This window comes from Ranitomeya variabilis, chromosome 2 (genome assembly GCF_051348905.1).
Source record: "Ranitomeya variabilis isolate aRanVar5 chromosome 2, aRanVar5.hap1, whole genome shotgun sequence".
In the NCBI taxonomy this organism is placed as follows: Eukaryota; Metazoa; Chordata; class Amphibia; order Anura; family Dendrobatidae; genus Ranitomeya; species Ranitomeya variabilis.
This window is the reverse complement of record NC_135233.1, coordinates 859,371,136-859,380,010: the sequence shown is the minus strand read 5'-3', so window position 1 is coordinate 859,380,010 and position 8,875 is coordinate 859,371,136. Positions and strand designations below refer to the sequence as shown.

At 40.1% G+C, this 8,875-nt stretch overlaps 1 long non-coding RNA gene across 1 annotated transcript; it reads left to right on the top strand.

Annotated features, from left to right (window-relative positions):
• The first annotated feature begins 856 nt into the window (after positions 1-856).
• On the top strand, positions 857-4,473 carry LOC143808040 (uncharacterized). The gene is made up of 4 exons (XR_013221863.1): positions 857-928; positions 1,099-1,228; positions 1,528-1,645; positions 3,507-4,473. It is a non-coding gene; the product is annotated as an uncharacterized LOC143808040 (long non-coding RNA).
• Positions 4,474-8,875: the final 4,402 nt, after the last annotated feature.

Here is an 8,875-nt window from a genome sequence, read left to right as displayed (position 1 = left end):
AGTGTGCTCTGTTGTGCATCATTTTTAGCCGTATATGCCTAGTTTAGGCAAGCACCAAGACCTAGTAGACTACGTCTTGGTGTCCACCTTCAATAGACGTATATGGCCAAAAATAATGCACGACAAAACACACTGTGACTCCGTCTGCATCATTACGGTAAATGGCCCCGTCAGCGCATACACCCAAATGCGGTTTTATGGGGAGATTGGATGGAATACCCGGTGGGGCCACTGAATGTAGGAGAAAAAACTATGTGAACCCAGCCTAAGTGACTGCACATCTGCCCTGGCAGTCTTTATGACAGATTCCCTGCACTCTAAGCTGCTTCCAACCAAGTTGTGGAGCACTGATTTGGGCACAGAGGGTTGGGATGAGGTGAATAAACCATGGGACACTAAGTACTTGACCCAGAAATGTTTCCATTAACCCATTCAATACCAATGACCCAATCACTATAATTCTGAATTAATTATTTGGCAGGGCAGAGGGTGCTGCAAGATACCTCATCTGACTAAAGCGCCAACATGGTCCCATGTAATGACGTTTCCCATCAATATGCCATCAATCAATTTCTGTCATGAAAAAAATATATAATTATGTTATATTAGGGTAACATCTCTACATCTCTACAGCTCACAGGACAGGTGGTCTTATTTCTTTTCTTATTCAGATCTTAGACAAGTGCACAAGTTTGCTTTTCAGAGACAGTGCTTCCTGGGAAGAGAAGACGGTTGCTTGCCAGCAGAACGATTATATACCTTGGAAAGGATCCACAGCTATGAAGCGGTGCCGCCCTTTATACCAGTCTCCCAAGGCATTACTAATGGATGACGCTTATGTGTGGCAAAACATCGGATTGATAGAAGTAATCTACATTTCTATTTCTATGTGACTCAACGTACGGCAAATAATACATGATTAATTCAGGTTTGTTAGACTTCTCCTACTGAACTAAGCACTTACTTGACTTGCCTGTTCTCTGCTGCATCTTCAGTCTACATAATGGCTGAGCTTAAACTTCCTGGAACTGCATTAGCCCTGGTTACAGAAAATCAGTTTACAAATCAGTATGTAAAATCATTGCTTTATCATCACAGAGAAAGAGCTAATGGTGTAACCAAGACTGGAAAACTGTGCTGATAAAATTCTGTTGCTGAGGAATAACTGACCTGACACAATGGACTGACTCTCTTACTCAAGATGTTGGTGCTTCTGAAGACGTTTTCAGTAAGTAGCTTTAAATTTCACCCCTTAGAGCCAGAAATTGAAAGAATGGATTATTTACATGTTTATTCTGATTCCTAGTAAAAATGTATCTGTTTCTTATGCAAAGTGCTAATCATTGCATAACACAAGACACAATCACACAAAATAAGACACAACCTTCCATGTCTGTACTTTTATGAACTGTATTAGTTTTACACTATTCATGAACTTGTGTAATCCTGTTCGGCATATGCAAATACACTAAATCCATTTCTGGCACCAAAAGGTGTTCTAACAAAGGATTTTCATTTAACTCGCAGAGTACTTGAGTATCTGAGTCAGTGATACATTTTTCCATCTGTGACTGCAGTTCACCCAATATTTCTCCACCTCCCCAAAGTCAGTCATACAAAACGGGATACAGGACGCTGGAAATTGGTGAGTTGTTTTTTGGAGTCCTCACACCGTAGAGGTGATCTAGTTATTTGCCAGCATTTGGTGTAGGAAGAAAAAAGTAGTTATGGGAGCTTTCTTTTCTTAATAAAATAATGACTTAATGAATTAAAAAAGTTAATGTTTGGATTATTCACAATACAGAACCACATTTTTTTTTACCTGAAGGGGTATTTACATCTTGTACATTTATGGCCTAGCCATAGGATGAACGTAGATGAGGATCTCACTCCAGGAACCTACATCTACAGTGAAAACAGAGCTCTGTCACTCCATTCAGAAACAAATTTAATGAGGTTGTTAGTTTTTGGGGACAATTTCATTTTTTCAACTAATGTATTTGGGGCTGAAAATCATTTTTACAATTGGGTTTCATTGCACATTTTGCACCATTTAGCCTTTTGATTTGCACATTTAACTGTGATCGGATCTGTGATCAGCTGAGAAAAGTTCAGAAAAAAATAGTTTTAAACTCTTTGACAGACCAATCATAGCAAGCTGACAGATTCTCAGTTCACTGTTTCTGCCTCCAGGAATTAGATGGTGCCACACAGAGGCTATAGAAGGTAAACGATTAAATTTTTTTAATGAAACCGAATTGCAAAAAAAATATTTTTTTGCCCCTATTACATACATTTAAGTAAAAATGAATTTTATTCGAAACTTTTTTAAGCCTCTGAGTTCAAGGAAGGTAAAGCAATGTAATTACAAGGTTACTGAACTCTCAGTGTTTACACCTTTTAGTTTATATCCTGTGTAAAATGTGTTCAGATGTGATCATAGTCCTAGTAAGCTGTGTTTACCTGCTATACCCCTTTGCCAGCACAGTGCACAATACTTTTAATGGTGCACACATTGTTCTTCCTTGCCGATTAGTCTAGAAAAGCACAGAATAATACAACATATACACTATCTATAATTTTACACATACAATACATACGTGTTACAGGGTTATATAAGAATGATTGCATCTATGCATATCTTCTCCTATGATGATACATTTAGAATTCACTTTTATTTATTTTAGTCATATTCGTAGATCATTGCCGGCAGCACATTTATTGCATCTAGGGAAGATTTCCAGAAAAAGGTGTGTCATGATCCATTCCACTTTCATATGTAAAAACTTCCCAACTTGGGCAACTGCTATTAGTGATGTAAATCATGGACGAGGAAGGCCTGCAAAATTTACATTGTTGAGTGCAATATTATTTTGTTTTCATAAAATATAATGTAAATATCCATTGTTTGGACAGTGCAATAAAATGAGCATTAAGTGAGTGCCCACTTGTAGAATGTTAATGAAAAAAAAATGCAGTATGATTGCATACTATTATCATGGTCATGATTAAGGCTGTATGCCGAAACTAGTCGGTCGTGGACTGGATTCATTTCTCTGTAGTCTGGTCTGCTGTGTTCTATCGTTCCTGGTTTTAAGGTTTTTGTGAACTAAACCTCAAGTTTTACTTACCTGAGAACTAGTGATGAGCGAATGTGCTCAGAAAACGTCTTATCTGAGCATGCTCGGGTGTTATCTGAGTATCTTGTAGTGCTCGTATATTATGTTCGAGTCCCTGCAGCTGCATGATTCGCGGCTGTTAGCCTGAACACATGGGTATTCTCTAACAAACAGGCAATTACCACATGTGTTGTGTCTGTCTAACAGCCGCAAATCATGCAGCCACAGGGACTCGAACATAATATATATATGAGATACTCAGATAACACCTGGGCACATTCACTCATTGAGGACATTTTGTTCCGGAGAAACAAGTCTTTTGAAGTCAGGAAGATAGAAAAAAGGGTGGCACTCTGGAATTCCTTAAAAAATCTTCTTTATTTTCAGGTACCTTGAAGTGTCTGTCGGCGGTAGTCCCGATGAGGACCCGCTCACCTGCATCAATGTTTTAATCATGAAAATAAATAAGCTTTTTAAGGAATTAAAGAGTGCCTGCCTATCATCTATCTTCCTGGCTTCTACATTGGTTGTCATCAGCACCAAGGCTCTCTGTTGGATCGCTTTGATAAATGTAGGATAAGTGATCAGTTAATTGCACGTCAATAAAAGAAATGATAAAAATGTAATAAACTCCTTTTCCCCCATTAAAAATAAAGAAAAGTGAAAAAAATAAAAAATAAAAATCCAGTCTATCAAAATACAAAATTAATTAACCAATATGGTAAATACTGTAAAGAGAAAAATATAAAAATGCCAGAACTGATGTTTGTTTGACCACAGTAATCCAAATTGATATAAATAAAACCATCATCTCACCAAACAAAAATCAAGCCCTCATTCATCTCCCAAAAAATAAAACCTTAATCGCAAACTTCAGATTTTTTTTCACCACTTAAATAAAAAAATTGTCATGTTTGGTATCACCGTAATCGTACTAATCTGGAGAATCATGTGTTGGGGTCATTTATACCAAATTATATTTTTTTCACCATTTAACCTATTTGGAATTATTTTTCCTGTTTTGAGTACATTGTATTGTAAAATTAATATTATTATTCAAAACTACAACTCGTCCTACAAAAAACAAGCCCCCATATGGCCATGATGACAAAAAATAAAAAAATGTAGGACTCTTAGAGAAAGGGCTAGAAAAAAAATAAATCTGGCTGCAGAGGGATGGACCTCGCAAGGTAAAGTACACGAAACATCACAGAACATCTCCTATATTATGTAAGTTTGCATAAGCCCGGCCCAGTTTGCATCCTGTTACAGTCAAGTGAAAACAGTGGTAATGGATAGGTAGTACTGGGTTGTTATCTAGAGGGTTCATGTTTGTTGAATTGGAATTACTAGCACCCAGCAACCCTTTTAGTGTGATCCATAAAGATGAATATTGAATAATTCAGAAGAATTAATGACAAGAAGTGAGACTTGGGATGAGTTTACCTTAAAGAGAACCTGACAGCTGATACATGCAGCCGGATCCAGGGGCATCACGTATCCGCCACTGGCGGTATAAAGCCAGCCAGGTATATTTGATTCTAAAACATTGCAGTATTTAGAGAAGCAAAGAAGGAGCTGCTGGGGACGGAGCCTGACCATAGACTAGTTGGACAGGCAAGTACCTGGCGGATTCTCCCCACCTGCTGCCCTGGATTGATATGCTTCTGCCTACATGTCAATCTAGGGCAGCGGCGAGGAGAAGCTGCCTGTCCAACTAGTTTACAGCTCGGGCTCAGTCCCTGGCAGCTTCTTTTTTAGAGTATGTTTTTCTATGAAATGCTGCAGCGTTTCACAGTCGGCATACCTGACTGAGATCATACAGTCATTGCCTTATACATGTTGTCCACGGATTGGGCAGCATGCATCAGATGTCAAGTTCACTTTAAATATAGTTTCAAAATGACCCAGTTATAGGAATGAGAAAAGCTCCACAAACAAGTACTTGTATTCACAACAAACCAAGTATTATATGACTCACTCAGGATCATTACATCTAAAGTCAGGTCTTCATTATACTCCTATATCTTTCTTATGATACACACGCAGCGCGTTTTTTGCTTCACTTTATTGGCTCACTTTTAAAAGGCAAAATGCAGCAGCCAGATAATTGCTTTATATGTACAGGTATTGATAAATACCCCTACCTACATTGGGCCTAATAGCTAGTACCGACCTTCTTGCTCATAGGAACAAATCACAATGGAGATTTCATGTTTCACAGCAGTAAAGATAAGTCAGCTGAGCGCTGGGTAATGGGCAAGAAGCACAGTAGAGTGGTTTGCGGGTCCAGGCGTGCTACTTTTGGTGGTATTTTTCTCCATAGATTTTAAAACTTTTATTTAGATGGTATATAATAAAAAAAAAACATTTAACCCACTCTTGACATGGCCAATTTCCATTTTTTCGTTTTTTGTTTTTTTCTCCTCTTATTTCAAAAGCCATTTCTTATTTTTCCATCCATATAGATGTACGAAGGCTTATTTTTTGCAGGACAAGTTACATGTTTGAATTACACCATCATAATTCCCCTCAGTATGAGGCCTCATTTACACGTCCATGTTTCAATTTTAATGCAAAAAATGGTACCAGTGTCATCAGTGTTTTATATCATTGTGTCATCAGTCTTTGGATGATTGTGTCATCAGTGTTTTGGATGATTGTGTCATCAGTGTTTTGGATCAGTGTGCCACAAGTATTTTAGATGTGTGTCATTAGTGTTTAAGATCAGTGTGCCATTAGTGTGTCATCCGTGTTTGGGATCAGTGTACCATTAGTGTGTCATCCGTATTTGGGATCAGTGTGCCATTAGTGTGTCATTCGTGTTTGGGATAAGTGCCATTAGTGTGACATCCCTGTTTGGGATCAGTGTGCCATTAGTGTGTCATCCGTGTTTGGAATCAGTGTGTCATCCGTGTTTGGGATCAGTGTACCATTAGTGTGTCATCCGTATTTGGGATCAGTGTGCCATTAGTGTGTCATCCGTGTTTGGGATCAGTGTACCATTAGTGTGTCATCCCTGTTTGGGATCAGTGTGCCATTAGTGTGTCATCCGTGTTTGGGATCAGTGTGCCATTAGTGTGTCATCTGTGTTTGGAATCAGTGTGTCATCCGTGTTTGGGATCAGTGTGCTATTAGTGTGTCATCCGTGTTTGGAATCAGTGTACCATTAGTGTGTCATCTGTGTTTGGGATCAGTGTGCCATTAGTGTGTCATCTGTGTTTGGAATCAGTGTGTCATCCGTGTTTGGGATCAGTGTGCTATTAGTGTGTCATCCGTGTTTGGAATCAGTGTACCATTAGTGTGTCATCCGTGTTTGGGATCAGTGTGCCATTAGTGTGTCATCCGTGTTTGGGATCAGTGTGCCATTAGTGTGTCATCCGTGTTTGGGATCAGTGTACCATTAGTGTGTCATCCCTGTTTGGGATCAGTGTGCCATTAGTGTGTCATCTGTGTTTGGGATCAGTGTGCCATTAGTGTGTCATCTGTGTTTGGGATCAGTGTGCCATTAGTGTGTCATCTGTGTTTGGAATCAGTGTGTCATCCATGTTTGGGATCAGTGTACCATTAGTGTGTCATCCGTATTTGGGATCAGTGTGCCATTAGTGTGACATCCGTGTTTGGGATCAGTGTGCCATTAGTGTGTCATCCGTGTTTGGGATCAGTGTACCATTAGTGTGTCATCCCTGTTTGGGATCAGTGTGCCATTAGTGTGTCATCTGTGTTTGGAATCAGTGTGTCATCCGTGTTTGGTATCAGTGTGCCATTAGTGTGTCATCCGTGTTTGGAATCAGTGTACCATTAGTGTGTCATCTGTGTTTGGGATCAGTGTACCATTAGTGTGTCATCCGTGTTTGGGATCAGTTTGCCATTAGTGTGACATCCGTGTTTGGGATCAGTGTGCCATTAGTGTGTCATCCGTGTTTGGGATCAGTGTGCCATTAGTGTGTCATCCGTGTTTGGGATCAGTGTACCATTAGTGTGTCATCCGTGTTTGGGATCAGTGTGTCATCAGTGTTTGGGATCAGTGTGCCATTAGTGTGTCATCAGTGTGTCATCAGTGTTTTGGATCAGTGTGCCATCAGTGTTTTGGATCAGTGTTTCATCAGTGTTTGGTATCAGTGTGTCATTAGTGTGTCATCAGTGTTTGGGATCAGTGTGCCATTAGTGTCTCATCAGTGTGTCATCAGTGTTTTGAATCAGTGTGTCGAAGAAGTAGAAAGCTAGCACTCGACTGGTGTGAATGTGACGGTGCTAGTGAACGGAACCAGCAGTTCCATCAATAGTAGAATATACAATCACTGCACTCGTACAATGGAGGATAGTTGCTTAAAGTGAACAGTTTATTTAAAGGTGATGAGGTGGCGCGATTGGCAAAAAACGTTTCAGCCAACCAGTGGCATTGATCACAATATCGCCTTTTGGAGGTTCTTTCTACACATGAATATGTGATGTTGTTGATGTAGTCAGAAGAAACAATTGGTGTACATAGTCCACATAGGGGAAAGTATGCACAGACGTCCAAATTCAAACCACCAGGGTAGGTGTATGTGCAGTGTACAGCCAGAAGTAGGTTGCAATAAAATGTTGAACCAGCTAGGTCCAGGTGGATAAAAATTAGAGTAACATTGCTGTATGCGGTTATTTGCCGGGAGAAATCTGAAGGATATAGATCCGTTGGTGGCACAGCGGTTACTCCGATCCTGGTGGTAGGAGCCAGCGTTGGTGGCCAAGTGGAGGGAGCTGACACAATATGTGCTCAATAGCTGCTCCATATTGTGAATAACAATAATTGCATAAATCAACAGATACCAAGAGGAGAGAGGCCCCTGCTCGCAATCTATGAGGAAATAGGGAAGGCACGAAAGGTGGATAATAATTGCTTGCAATTGCCTTGTACAGTCCAGTCATCAATGTAATAAATAAGGTGTTCACGTACTGCAACCTGAACCAGTAACCAACCAATATGTGTAAAAGTACAGAAACAGAGGGCTGTTAAATGCATTAAAGGATTGAGAACAGATGATACAAGGGTCCTAGTTTTGAAGAAAATGTTACATGGGCAAAAGAGGGATAGTTAGATAAATATTTTGATGCGGTAGGCCAGCCTGAAGAAATGCGTTTTTAGGGCACACTTAAATCTGTGGGTATTGGGGATTAATCAAATTGTCCTGGGTAGTTCATTCTAAAGAGTTGGCGCAGCACACGAGAAGTCTTGGTGACGGGAGTGGGAGGTTCAGATTATTGAGGATGTTAACCTTAGGCCATTATCAGAATGGAGGGCACAGGAAGGGTGCTAGACTGAGACGAGGGAGGAGATCTAGGGAGGAGAGTGATAAGTTTATATTGAATTGTGTAGTGGATGGGTAACCAGTGCAACGACTGGCACAAGGTAGAGGCATCAGTGTAATGGTTGGTGAGGAATATGATCCTGGCTGCTGCATTCAGGACAGATTGGAGAGGGGAGAGTTTAGTAAGGTGGAAACCAATTAGTAAAGAGTTTCCATAGTCCAGACAAGAATGAATAAGAGCTACAGTAAGAGTTTTTGCAGAGTTGAAAGAAAGAAAAGGTCGAATTCTAGAAATGTTTTTGAGGTGTAGATGACAAGAGCGAGCCAGTGATGTAGGGAGTGAATGAAAGATCTGAATCAAGTATGACCCCAAGACAGTGGGCATGTTGCTGGGGAGTAATGGTAGAACCACACACAGAAACGGCAATGTTGGACATAGTTAGATTGGTGGAGGGATGACACAAA